This window comes from Lathyrus oleraceus, chromosome 2 (genome assembly GCF_024323335.1).
Source record: "Lathyrus oleraceus cultivar Zhongwan6 chromosome 2, CAAS_Psat_ZW6_1.0, whole genome shotgun sequence".
Lineage (NCBI taxonomy): Eukaryota > Viridiplantae > Streptophyta > Magnoliopsida > Fabales > Fabaceae > Lathyrus > Lathyrus oleraceus.
Genome location: NC_066580.1, coordinates 463,537,116 through 463,552,263, shown reverse-complemented (window position 1 = coordinate 463,552,263; position 15,148 = coordinate 463,537,116).

Below are 15,148 nucleotides of genomic sequence, written 5' to 3'. Positions count from 1 at the left end.
ACAACAGCCTTTCATCCACATGAGGGGAAACTACATCAGAGTTTGAGTTTTGCCAGGTATTATGCAACGGAAATCATAATACAACTCAACCTATGAACACACACTTCACCAGATCAGCCTCCAAGACCCTACCAAGTTTGAATGTGATTCAATACTGGCACAGCTGTCCCACACAAAGGCCAATTGCCAACCTCCAGAGACAGGTACACACCATTCCCGTCATGAACAGTCCATCCACCTACTTCAAGGGACCATTCAGGGAAATTACAGAACCTTTCACAGGTTCCAGCATCAGTACTAACATAACTCCTTGCAAGATACCAGAAAGTATCACCCATGGATCTCATCCAGAAACAGACAGGATGCCTGCTCTGATACCAATTGAAATTCTGGCATAGTCAGATTTCAGATGTTCCACTCCAAGTCATGACATCTGATCCAACATTGTAACTAATACTGCAAGACAGTTATTAAACCCTGTACTAATATGCACACGTTCACAGATGTCACGACATCTGCTTCTATATCACCCTAGTATGGAGGAACACCTAGTTCGGTGCATCTGGTGGAAAGACTCAGCAGAGATCATCCATAGCACTAAATTCTGTTATTTTCCTACACAGTCATCAGCAATATGTCTCAATAGTGATTTGAACATCAACTGTTACATTATTCAGTTTGCTTGCCTTGTACATGTATTTCCTAAAATAAAGGTTGAACAAGTCAAACCAATTTCCACGTATTAAGGAGCTCACTAATAGGCTATTAGCTAGGTTCATTAATTATAGATAAGTTGTTGGTTTCCTAGATTTTAGCTCAGTTGTTGAATTCCTAACGACTAGCCTGAGAACAATACTGAAACAGAAAAACTAATCATCCTACAATTTAGCACATGCTGTCAGGAATGAATGTAACAACATTCAGATTGACAGCCAGAACATATACCTCATGCTGATTCTGTTATGTTCCTGAAAACCGACTGTGCTAAATTTACTGTATTGTAAAAGACCAACCAGTCTCTACTTCTATATCAGCCTACAGGAAGAACTGTCAGGATATCCAGTTTGACAGTTTCACAATGGTCCTTTGGCCAGGTCTGTTATCCTCTTGAAGACCAACCTTAATTACTGAATTGAAACCAACCTGCCTAGTATTCAGTATATGCTGTTAATGATGAATGTCACAACATTCTGATTGACATTCAAACAGTAGGCTATATACCAGGTCTGTTATCATCTTGACAAGCAGACTGGAATACCAGCTGTGTTATGGCAGAAGGATTATAACATGCTGAAGGAAAACAAACACAGGAAATTGTTAACCCAGTTCGGTGCAACATCACCTACGTCTAGGGGCTACCAAGCCAGGAAGAAAATCCACTATCAGCAGTATTAATTCAGAGTTAAACTCCCCCGTTTACAACTCTTCACTTAATCCCTACCCAATGCAATCTATACCTAGGAACTCCTAGATAGAAACCTCCGATTTCCATTCCTATCACTACAAATACAATGTAATGTTAAAACAACTTGAACTTGCTTCACAGCTTCATTCAAGACCATAATCACTCTTGCCTACAGGCTTTGAGTTACAAATACTCTCAGCTTTGACCACTGAGAAACACATGGTAAACTTCCCACAGATTGGGAGGTTTACCTCACACACACCCCTAAATTTTCATTCTATGAGGCCTACCAAAACTAGGTTACAATGTGCTATTTATAACCTAATCACCCAATTGGATTTGGGCCTTCAGAAATCGCAGCAAACTTCTCCTTTGCTGTTACAAAGTCAGCAGAAACTTTCTGCTACAATCAAGGTCTTGAATCCTAAAATCTCTCCATATATATCTCCTTATTTTGAGCCTATATATGTTATGATTGAGTCTTTAAGACCTCCACATGGGAGTTAGGATATTCACCAAATATCCTCACTAATCCCAGAATATATACTGAATTAATTAATTCAGTTTTCTACACATGTGCGATATCACAGACATGATGTCGTGACATCGTACATGACATGTTGGTCCAGATGTTGAACTTCTTCAACCCAACATATTAAAACAACAGAGATGATTACATTATTTGTTTTACAAAATTAATGCCAATCCCAAGGTATTAACAGTATTAACAGATGAATAAAGAATGAAAGAATAAACATTATACACTTTATGGGATAGGGGTACATTTGTTATGAATGGGGATGGTTCATGGCAATCAAACAATAAGAATATATGCCTCAATCATCATACAAGTAGGCAACAGTTAATCAAACAATAAGAATATATGCCTCAATCATCATACAAGTAGGCAACAGTTAATCAATCAAATCGGATAAGTAAACAGGTATATAGTCAAGCCAAAGAATCAAAGAATTAGATAAGGGAGCATTAAACAAGGCATGGGAAGTATGAACATGTTAAATAATCAAGCAATAGTAAGCATGGATGAAAGGAACATGTATAACAAATGACAGATGAATCAGACAGATGAAAAGATGCACAAGAAAGGTCCACTGAATAATTAAAACAAGAAATGAGGTAAGGACCAAATAAAATCAAGAAAAAAGGCTTCTAATACATGGCATATGAGATGAACAAGGGAGGATTAAAATATCTCTTCAATTGCCATAAGCAATCCCTAAGTCAAACATCAATCATAAAGAAGTCAACTAAAAAATTCAAGCCAACTTAATAAATATCAAATAAATAGCAAATTAATCAAGAAAATTATGAAAAATTAAACTAAATAAGGTGGCGTCAGGACATCATCATCCTCCAAAAAGATTTTAAAAATAATGCAAATTGGTGCATAAATTAATTAAAATAAAATAGAGGTCAAACCAAAAGTCAACCAACAAGACTAGGTCAAAATTAAATCAAGAATAAATTGAAAATGTGAAATAAAAATCCAAGAAAAAGTCAGGTTGACCATGGGACGATGGTCAACCTTCATCCCAAAAATCAGAACCTAAAAAAATTCTAAGTTATAAAAATAAAATCAAGAATTTAATGTATGCTAAAATGAACCACTTGGAATAAATAATTAAAATAAAATATCAATATTAAATAAATGCGAAAATAAAAATAAAATAAAATTAAATAAGGCATCAAGAAATATGAAAAAGTATTTTTGTTATTTTTATGGACAAAGAAAATATTTTATATTAATTAAAATCAAAACAGAAAATAAATTGGGAATTTAAAAAAAGATATGAAAAGGGGGTGTATTGGCATTTTGGACTGAACTGAAAAATAGGTTATGCGCTAATGGGCCCTGAACGGAGGGTGTGGGATGCAAGCAGCAAAAGCCCAAGGTCCAAAATAAACTTAAGTCAGGCGTTACAACTATTAAATGAACATTTTAATAAAAAACACTATGTAACATGTTATCAACCGGTCACATGTACTTAAGTGACTAAAAGACAAAAAAATAATGGATGGGCGAGATTAAAACAACAGCGCTGGATCTAAGGGCCCTCAAGGCGACCAATGATCGTCTTCTTCATTGGTCCAGAAAAACCCTAGCACCATGCCATGCAAAAAACGCAACAACGCAGTGGTTTTTTCCAAACTTCAACTCAAAAATGCGAGCACTATGATGCATCAAAAATCACGAAATAAAGCCCAGATCTCAAGTATGAAATGTGAAGATTAACGTGGTATCTTTTTTTAAGTGAAATAGTAGCTTAATCATGGAGAAAAGTTGTCAACAAGATGTCAATATGGACACGGATATGAGCAAAAATCAACAGCATAAACCAATAGCATGGACATTGCCTCGTGTTGAGGGCTTCAGAAATGAGCATGAGCATAAGATTAGCATGGTAATGAGCATGATGATGAACATGGATATATCAATAAATGGCCATGGAAGAGGAATAAGAGGGTTACCTAGTGGAAGTTAGTCCACTGCTTCTTGACTGTGGAGAGGATAGAAGGAAATGGTGCTGCCTCTCTTGGTGCTTCAACTTCAACTCAAGAGCTTGATGAGAAATGAAATCTGCTCTCCAATGAACCTTGCCTTGCTTGCTTGCTCGAAAATTCACTAGCTTCCCTCATTTTTAGGGTTTATGGCTCTTAAATATGTGGGTCAAACATTTCTTAATGGGCTCAAAATAATCTGTTTTGGTTTATGAGCAAATGATGCAAAGGTGACAAATTGGTGAGGTGCAATAGGAAAAGGGAAAGGGCACGTGAGTTTCTTATTTTGGCAAAGTTTTGAGTGAATGGAAATAATGTGCATGGCCAAATGAGGAAAACAAAAAAACATGGTCTGTGTAATGCAGCATGGCTGGTCTGGCTTGGCAACAAGAAAACAGTTCAAAGTGGTGACTTTGTGGCCATATAACTTGATGAGCAAAACACCAAACAATGAGATAATGCAAACAGTAGCAGATATCATGGAGTATGACATGTTTCATGTTGATCATAAATGGAAATAATGAGTGGAAGAAGGTGAAAAATGGGCCTCAAGTTCAGGTCACACCATGCAAAACTGGTTGGGCAAGCTAGGCATAAAATCTGCCGAGAAATTCAAGTCATGGTGCCACCTTTAAGTGAATGTATCTCTCAAACCATGGATCCAAATGAGATGATTCCAAAGGGAGGTGAAAGAGGACATGACAAGGTATAATTGTTGTGAAGAAAATATTTTCAAATGATACCTTAAAGTGCAAGCAAACTGGCCAAGAAGTTTTGATAAACTTTGAAGATTTTTAGACTTAGAATTTTTCTAAGTGTCCCAAAAATATGAGCTACTTTGACCAAGCATAACTTTCTCAATTGTGATCCAAATGGAGCAAACTTTATATTTCTAGAAATCTTGGAACAAAAGGAACAACTTTCATGTTGGAGAAATTTCCAAATGGAGCTTTTATCTTGATGGAAAATGGGCTTAAAGTGAGTGCACAAATCATAAAAACTTGCCCAAAATGGAAAGTCAACCATTTCCAAATTAAGTAACTTTTCCAATTCCTGATTAAATGCCAAATCCATGATCCAACCTTGATCAAATTTCACATATAGGCTCCCCTAGGCGTGAATTTTGAGATTCCACTCTCAAAAAGTCAGGAGTTGACTTTTCTGGCCCCACAATTGACTTTTCCCAAACTGTCTGATTCCCGATTCCAGTGATCAATTGAAGCACTTCTGGCTCAAATAAAAAGATGATTTTTTTGTATGTAGACCCTTGTGGACATATGGAGGGCCATGGAAAAGAGTTTCACCCAAAGAATCTGAAATAAACTGATTTTATACCAAACCCTAATTTTAGGGCAAAATTTAGGAACTGATTGCACTGCTTACCAATTGATCTTTTTGAGATAATTGTGAGTCTTCCTAGGCCAAGATGCCTCTCCAATCATGACATGGATGAGCTCCTCTACTTCCAACCAAACATTGCCTGTTGCAGGTAGCCATGAAACCCTAATTTCCTAATTAAATCCAGATGAACACTCTGATGGCTCTGAATCCTTCACTGATGAATTGAGGACCATAATAAGACACCTGGAGCCACTTGAGACCCTTGAGACTTGTATACTTAGAGAATGAAGTCCAATTCTCAATCTTGCTTTGTGTGGGCTCCTTCTGTTAAGGAGTGATCAATCAAAACCTGATTTCCAAGTCACTAATGCAGTATGCAATGAGTATGACCTAATATGATGCCAATGAAGTGTAAAACATAATCCCATGCTTCCAGGAAAAAGTGTAGGGTAAATTTTGGGGTATTACAAGCCCAAAGCTTCAAACGGGTATCGTTTTATTCTGGTGGCTATTGACTACTTCATAAAGTGGGTTGAAGCGGCATCATATGCAAATGTTACCAAGCAAGTTGTTGTAAGGTTTTTCAAGAATAAGTTTATATGTCGTTATGGTGTGCCAAGTAAGATCATTATTGATAATGGATCCAACTTGAACAATAACAAGGTGGAAGCTCTTTGTAAAGATTTCAAAATTGCACATCATAATTCTTCTCCCTACAGACCCAAGATGAACGGGACCGTTGAAGCTACAAACAAGAACATTAAGAAGATCATTCAAAAAAATGGTTGTGACGTACAAAGATTGGCATTAGATGCTCCCATTTTGTTTACATGGGTACCGTACATCCATCCGCACTTCAGCAGGGGCAACTCCATTCTCCCTTGTTTATGGCATGGAAGTTGTGCTCCCCGTGGAGGTTGAGATCCCATAAACTCTAAACCCTGACAATTTCGTCACAAACTCTAAATTTCAAACCTAAAACTTTAACCGTGTTGTTTCCTCTAAACCATAAACCTTTTCTTAAACCTTAACAAACCTTATTATTATTTCCTATTTTCACTCTTATTTATGTTATTCATACACTGTAACTACTTCGCCCTTGTAATATTTTAAGTTTTAACTTGTAATATTTTCAGTTTTACTTTTCGCCATCTTTATTATGTAACTGCACCAAAGCGTTGTAATAATTAGGATTTTATTTTCTGCCATTTATTTTCTGCCATTTATTTTTCTGCCATTTAAATTCCTGCCATTGATCCTATATTAACTGCGTGGTTTAGTAATGTAGGGCGTGAAAACCTACTAAATTAATTATTTAATATTTTTCTATAACCTTTATATTTTTTGTAAATAAATAATAAATACTAACTTTTTTAATAACTTTTTTTTATTACTTACTTATAATAATAAATCCTTATATATTTTGTAAATAAAATCTAATTGACCATTTTTCTAATTGAATAATAATAATAAACCTATTAATCTAATAATTTGATATTTTCTATAATCTTTATTTATTTTGTAAATAACTAACTTAATATTTTTCATATAACTCTTTTATTTTATAATTTGTACATTAATGTATTTTAAATTCTTTTATTATTACTAATTTATTTTAAACTCATATTTTTCTAATAACTTCTAAAAAAATCTAACTTGTTTAACCTAAAATAATTTCTTTTAAAATTCTAACCTTTTTATTATCACTTTATTATTATTGATATTTTATTATTTCTTTATTACCATTGTTTATTTATTATTTTATTATTTGCTTTTATCTATTCTATTTTTGCTTCATTATTTTCCTTATTTTAATTTTGTTTTATTTATAATATTAGGAACAAATGTATAGGTTGTAAATTTATTCTTTCTCGCCTGATTATTATGTATCTGTCCCATAGCCATGTAATAGTTTAGGAATTTATTTTTCTTGCTTTTATTTTTGTAAATATTTATTGTGTGGTTAGTAATTTAAGGAGTGCAAAAAACTAACTGTAAATAATTGAACTTAGAAAATTAAATTCAAGACAAATATCTGAAAAATAACACTCACACACGTAAGTCGATCTTTGATCGCCATCTGTACTTCCTAGGGTATTCCTCTTGGTTGCCTTCTTTAAATGGTCAAGTCCCTCGAAAATAGGGGTGTCTTAAGCAAAGTCCCTTCAAACAGAAAAATCATCAAGTCCCTATAAACTTAAAAGATCAAGTCCCTACGAGGTTGCCTATGATATAATGATCTTGTCCCTTCGGTAAATATGATGATAGTCCCTACGAGTTGCTAAAGACACCCCTTATGTTGCCTTCATTGACCATACGATGACCCTACGCCCGTCCCTTAAACACATCCAAGGTAATGACTACCTATTCCTTAATAATAGGGACAGTCTTACCATTGAAAGAATATACGAGAACACGAAAGACTTAATCTAGGGTAGGTATCTCATAGTTACTTGCTCACACTTTTCAAAATTACTTTTACACCTCACAATTTCTAAACTAGGCTTTGTATACACCCATACGAGGGTCATTACAAAGTACTTAAAGAAAATTTTCTAATCACACACTACACTCTTGCAAACAAACAAAGTGAGCTAAGTAACTAAGAGCCCATGGATAACCATGGATATAAAGGGTGCTAATACCTTCCCTTTGTATAACCTACCCCCCGAACTCAAAATCTTTTTAAGGTATTTCCTGTTCTTTTATGTCCTTTCCTTTTGGATAAAATAAAAGTCGGTGGCGACTCTTGCTATCCGCAACATTTAACTAAAGTCAGTTCTCCCACCGTGTTACACCTCTCACACGAGGACTTCAAAGAACCAAACAAACACAAGCAAATCACATTATATGGTGAGATATGGATCAAAACAGTTGAGATGTAAACCTTTGCAGTGCAGCTTTGATGAGCACGATCCAACCTGTAGATGTTTGATTGGCAACATTGTATGGTAAAACACTAGCTGGATTTTAATGTCTTGACTGATGTCATGACATGCTGTGGAGATGACTGTTTGACTATATTGTATGTTAGAACATCTAACTGTACTCTGATGTCTTGACTGATGTCATGACATACTTGAGTTGTATGCTGCAGGTTTAGCTAATACAGGATCTACTGAATGTCAAACTATATGTTATGACATTCATCCCTGTCAGCAGTTACTGAGGAATAGAACAGTTGGTGTTCTTTAATAACTCAGTATTTGTTTCCAGTCTGTTTATCAGGAGGATAACAGACCTGACACAAAGCCTACTGTCTGAATGTCAAACTGGAAGTTATGAAATTCATCATTGACAGCATATACTGAATAATAGGCAGGTTAGTTGTCTGCTACAGTTCAGTATATTTCTCAGTCTGCTTATCAAGAGGATAACAGACCTGACATAAGGCTCATTGTGTAAATGTCAAATTGGATGCTTTGACATTTATGAATGTACGCTGTTACTGAAGTATGGACTGATTGGTCCTGTACAGTATAGCAAATTTGTACAGTCTGTTTTCAGGAAGATAACAGACTTAGCATATGGTCTATGCTTTGGAGGTCAAACTAAATGTTGTGACATTCACTCCAGGCAACATATGCTAAATTGTAGGTTGTTTAGTTTTTCTGTTTCAGCATTTTTCTCAGGCTATTCTTCAGGAAGTCAACAACTGAGCTAAAATCCAGGAAACCAACAACTAAGCTACAATAAATGAACCTAACAAATAGCCTATTTGTTAGTAACCTAGTTGTGGAATTTAGGTTAACTCGCTTGACCTTAAATTCAGGAAATACAAGTACAAGGCCCAAGTGCTGCAATATAAAAGGATGGCAATCCTTCTTTCAGAACTCGGGGATTTTAGGCGTGAAGATTTTGTGTGTCCATCATACTTCACTGCTGTATTTTTGTGTGTCTTGTATTAGGTGTATCTTGTAAGCCAAGCAATTATCACTGAGATGATTGCATTGGTATAGGGTGTTCATTGAGTTGTAAGTGTTGTGTCACTCTAAGCTTTTAAGCGGGAGTGCTGTGTATCTTGATTAAAGCTGCTAAGCACAATCAAGAGTTGTTTGAAGTGTGACTTCACAATTGTCTTTAATCTTAATTAAAGGTTGTAATCACTGAGGTGATTGAGGGGGAGTGAGTAGGAACTCTGATCTTAGTGTAAGATTGAAATCGATTGGGTAGGTATTAAGTGATAGGGTTAAACAATTGGTTTAAGGTCTGAATTAATACTACTAATAGTGGATTTCCTCCCTGGCTTGGTAGCCCCCAGACGTAGGTCATGTTTGACCGAACTGGGTAAACAATTACTTGTGTTATTTACTGCACTTACTTTTTAAGTTCTGCATAATTCTTGTCTGCGCAGAATTGGATGTCATAACAACCCGTGTGACATCGAAAGTCTGATAACTAGAATTTCACAACCAAATTCTTGCTTGCAGCTTGATCTTGAGATGATGATGATGATATGCTTAGGAATTATAAACTGAAGATCAACCAGGGAAGTTGAAATTCAAGTTTGAATTTGAGAAAGTAAAATAAAAAATCCTCTAGTGTGGTTGGGATTCAATTTCTGCAGAGCTTCAAGTTGATTCAAGGATGATAAATGAATGAAGCATGGCATGTATTTATAGATGAAGCTGATGCAATAAGGTGCCAAAACCGTGTGCATGAAGCTTTGGGTCCTCCATGAATGGGCCTGTACAGGCGCATGTGAGGCCCAAAAGCTGATGCAAATGAATGCTGAACACATACCAAATGGAAATGGACGTGCAACTTGAATGGTATTTGCTTGTGCATGAAGATTTCATATGAATTCCATATTTGGGCCTAAATGTTCCCCTCTTCGAAAGTCATACATAGAAATTCCAAACATAGCCATGTGAGTAATGGTTGGAAAGGTCTTGACATAAGGAACAAAATCTATGTTGGACAAAAATACATTTGGAGTTTGGAAAATTGTGAAAACTGGACATGAAGTTTGATGTACAAAACATGTCTTTGAAAAATTTGCCAAAAGTGACCAACTTCAAGCCCTTATGTTTCAATGGTGAAATCCTCAAATGGAAAAACCTCCAACATAAAAGTTGTATATCTTTTCAACATGATCAATTTCTACTTAAGGTTTGCATCATTTGGAATTTTTATTAGAAAGTTATGGGCATTTGAAGTTGGACTTTTTCACATTTCAATGGTTTTGGTCCAAAGTGACCTATAATGTTTTGTATTATCACGTGTGTTTATTTCAGGATTATGAAATTTCGTCCAACATAACATTTGAAGTAGACATATTAATATTTCCAATGCAATTGGTATCACCTCAAAATCATAAAAAATGAAGGAGTTAGGTCCTTGGGAAGTTGACCCAAAATTAGGGTTTCAGTCAAAATGACCTATAATGTTTTCAAAGGAATGATGACCTTACAAGTTTCAAATGAATTTTTGATGAACATGAAAGTTTTTCATATGGTTCTTAAGAACATTGTTTCTCTTGGGGTCATCTTAATTTGACAAACATATCAAAAGTTAGGTCTCAGTGGATTTCAATTTAGTCAGATGATTTGACTGGTCAACTTCTCAAGGCGACACCTCAAATCTTGATGAATGAATGATTGAGGACACTCACATAGGCTCATATATTCATAAAATGATGAATGAAAGAACTTCCTTTGATTTAATTTGATCTAGGTTGAGGTTGCTTCATGAGCAAGGCACAATCAATGCATAGTGGAATTAGGGTTTCCTTGGGAAACAATCCTCAAACCCTTTAGTTTATCTTGATCAAATTGGCAAATTGAGATACTTGGGAGACATATGTAATGATTGAGAGCTTTGGGAACCATTGTCATGCTTGCTTTCATCTTCAACTGGCCACTTCATTGAGCATAGGGGCCTCCTAGGAGCAAGGGATCTCATGATTGCTTGAGCTACAAAACAAAAGAGGTTAATGACATATTTTTGTGCTTTTCGTTAGTAATCAAAATAAGAAAAGAAATAATATACAATACAAGCATGCTTGGTGGTCTCAAACCAACTCACACAAGTCCCACCCTAGGGTAAGAGGCCACACATGCTATGATCCTTGAGGCAATGCAATGAGCAATGATATGATGCCATGAGGGATCTTAGGGTCAAAATTAGGGTCTTACAGATGCCCCTAAGATCATTCTAGCCGGAGATATGAAGGTTAAAATCTTCGTCTCGACGAGGTAGAATGGGCTTAAATAATAACAAAGAGACGAATTTTGGTCCCTAAGAGACCTCATGATGCAGATGTATGTATGCAAAAAATAAAATACTTCGTGGGGATATATGGCCACAAAGAAAAAGAAATCAGGAGAAACTGAAAATCCATAGGAGTAATACACTCACTAGGGAGACAGAGACTCTGGGGAGGAATTAGGGTAAACTGCGTGAGCAGGTCACGACTTGAAAACTTGCTGGGAGACACGAAGGGAATCCACGAAAATAAATCAATGGAAAGACTCGAGTTGGCACAAAGATTCATGTATTGGGGAATATGCCAATACAGCAAACTATCCACTAGGGATACTTCGGATAAAAATTCGGACTCGGGTGGGGGATATCCACTAAGGGATTCAACCGAGGAAGAAACAATGAGATATTACTGGTTACTGGGTAATAAACTCAAAACGAGACATGTTACCAAAACACCGATACAAGGGTGAGCGAACAACACGCTCAGGGAGAAAGAATATCTAAGACCGGTATAAGGGTGATAGACATCAATCATCCAAAACATCAGAGGAGGACCTAAAAGGTATATTTCAACTCAGGAAAATCTGACTCCACAGGGGACAAAAAGTCATAATAGGGAGCAGAAGGAAGGAACACCAGGGATACCGGTTACTGGGCATATAATAGCTGACCAACCAGGCGTGAATTGGGAACATATCCAAAACACTCATCATCCGAAAAGGAGGGCTGAAAAAGAAAACTCAATTTACAGGATGGACATTCGATTCCACAAGGAAATACGAATCTTACTTGATTGGGGAAGAAAAAGACTTCGACTGAAGAGCGCATGAGATATATTATATATTACCGTCATAACGTAGATAATATACTCGCATGGAAGATTATCTACAACCGGTTACTGGGTTAATAAAGGGATAAATCGACCGAAAAAAGAAAGGACATCGGGATACCGGTTACTAGGTATAAAATGATGACGAATCAAAGGGGAGAAACAATCATTACCAAACAAGGGTAAATGAAAGATGACTCGTTGGGGATACATTGACAAAAAAAAATGATCCCGAAAATATATTACTGGCTACTGGGTGGTATACTCAAAAATGAAGGAATATCAATACCGAATATTGGATAAAGATAACCAACAAATAGGGGATTACATCTACCGGTTAATGGGTAGAAAACCACATAAATAGGACTTACAACTACCAGTTACTGGGTAGAAGGCCACAACATCCGCTGGGGAGAGAACGAACAATTACTGTTTACTGAGTAATTGATCACCTAAACCACAGGGAACTGTAGGGGAACTAACAAGATAGGAGTCAGTCTAGGAACAAACTAGAGAGACACAATCAAACAAGACTCAACCCAATAAGGATATAACCCAGGGGAGTAATTCCATCCCAATACATATTTAGGGAGGAAACTGAAACAATAATCATCCACGAGGACATAACTCAGTGGGGAATATAGAAGGAAAGATAGACATTTTCTGCCTATGGGGATGACTCTAAATGGAGAGATCAGACACAAACATCTGCTTGGGGATGAACATTTTTACCAACAGCAGGAGATAACAAGCAAAGATATATGGCAAAGGATGCAACATGAATGTCTGAATGCTATGATTATGCATGTATATGCATGGTTTATGTATGATTAATGCTGACAAACATACATATCTAACACAAACAGGTCCAAGAATCAATGAACAGACTTCCAGTATAACATCTCAAAAGAGAAAAGCCAAGCCCATAGGAGAAAATCCAATCTGGTGGGGAGCATCAAATACCAGGAAACACCAATCACCACTGAGGATCAAGCAGAGTCGCTGCCGGAAACAAAGACCATTGCTAAGGATCAGAGACCGTCGCTCGGGATCAGCAAAAGGTCACAACTACCAAATGTTGGGGATCTCTAACAATTCTCGGGAACGTGTAGAGATATTGATAAGATCTATCAGAGAAGAACTCTACCGGGGATCTTATCAGGCAATAATATGAAATTTTATGGGGAACAATCACCAAACAGAAACACATCAATCAAGCATTCTCTAACCATCGAAGAGACATCTCTGCTACCGGAAGAAGGAACAAGTCATTTCGCTGGGGAAGGATACACCACATCTTCCTCGAAGTTCCAACGTCAAACCAGGATCAGGTAAAGTCTCAGCTGGGGAAGCTACAGAGCCATTGCCAGGGATTCGCTTTTGAATAGACGAAGAATCCATCATAGAGGAAACTCTACTGGGGAGCTCAACACGGATAAGATCCATCATAGAAGAAACTCTACTGGGGAACTTATCAGGGGGAAAGATATGAAACTCAATGGGGAACAACCACTAAATAGAAGTTTCAACAATCAAAACATTTTTCTCATCAGCTGGAGAGACATCTCTGCTAGGAGGAGAGAAAACCAATGCTCCGCTGGGGAGGGAAATAACACATCTTCCAACCAGTTCAACTTAAAGGAAACTTTCCAATAAGGAAGGGAAAACAAAATACTAGGTTCTGATCAGGCAACTCCATTAGGGAAAGACTGCAGGCGACCGAACTGGGGATAACCTGTAAGCAACCCAACTGGGGGAAGTCTAATGTGAGCAACCCTACTAAGGATGAGTGGTAAGCAAAACTTGCTGAGGAGAGACTGCAAGCCAACCTACTGAGGACTTCTACTCATGCTGTGAATTCCTACTCACTTTGCGGGAGATTTCTATTTATGCTAAGGGAACGACCAACTTCCTCGAAGATAGAAATCATATCAACTTTTATCAATCTATAAGGGATTTTAGGTCAGTCCACTCAAGGGATGACAATCATATAATTGATAAAACACAGATGCTAGACTCAGACTCCATGGGGATCTGAGGATGGAGGTAGAGGTATACACATCAAGGCCAAAACTCCAGACTCTCTAGGGATTGGATGATGTATCACCCTTCTCTGCGCTCGCTGAGGAGACAAACATAAAGACGATGAAGAGGATACAAATATGCTAGGAATATGAACAAATGTCTTACCCTTTTGGAGATCATACTATCCTTGGGAGAGCACTGAAGACATTCCATTTATCCTTTCAATCATTGTGAATGTTCACTTTGTTTAAAAACAATTTATAAAAACTTTATTTGTTTAAAACAATGATATTTATCAATTAACACATGCAAACATTTGTTAAACAGAAACAAATAAGAGTGCAAAGGAGTGGATAAAGGCTCAATTATTTGATATAATGGTAGTCTGCAAATAGCAAGACTCCATGGATCTTTACAAATTTGAAATTGGTAATATATATTGGAAAAAGGGCTACATTGAACATAATGACCATTTCTCCACCAACTCTGAATCCAATGTATACGAAGCTTTAGTTGACGATGACTGAGCGAGAATCTTTGGCAGACGAAAGTTGTAGAACAAAGTCTTGTCAGGATGCAATTACTAGCCAAATCCCTAATTTTTACCTAGATTTCCCCAGGGTGAGGTACTCAATCTAGCGGGATATATATCATCATTTTTTTTTGTCTCTAACTTTTGCCTGGATCGCCCTCTCGGGTTTTCAATCCACCGAGACGCTCATTTTTGCCTAAGTCGCCCTTTCGGGTTTTCAACTTAGCGAGCTATTCTATTTTTATTTTTAGGCGAAGTATTTCTTGACTGCATCTGAATTCACAGGACG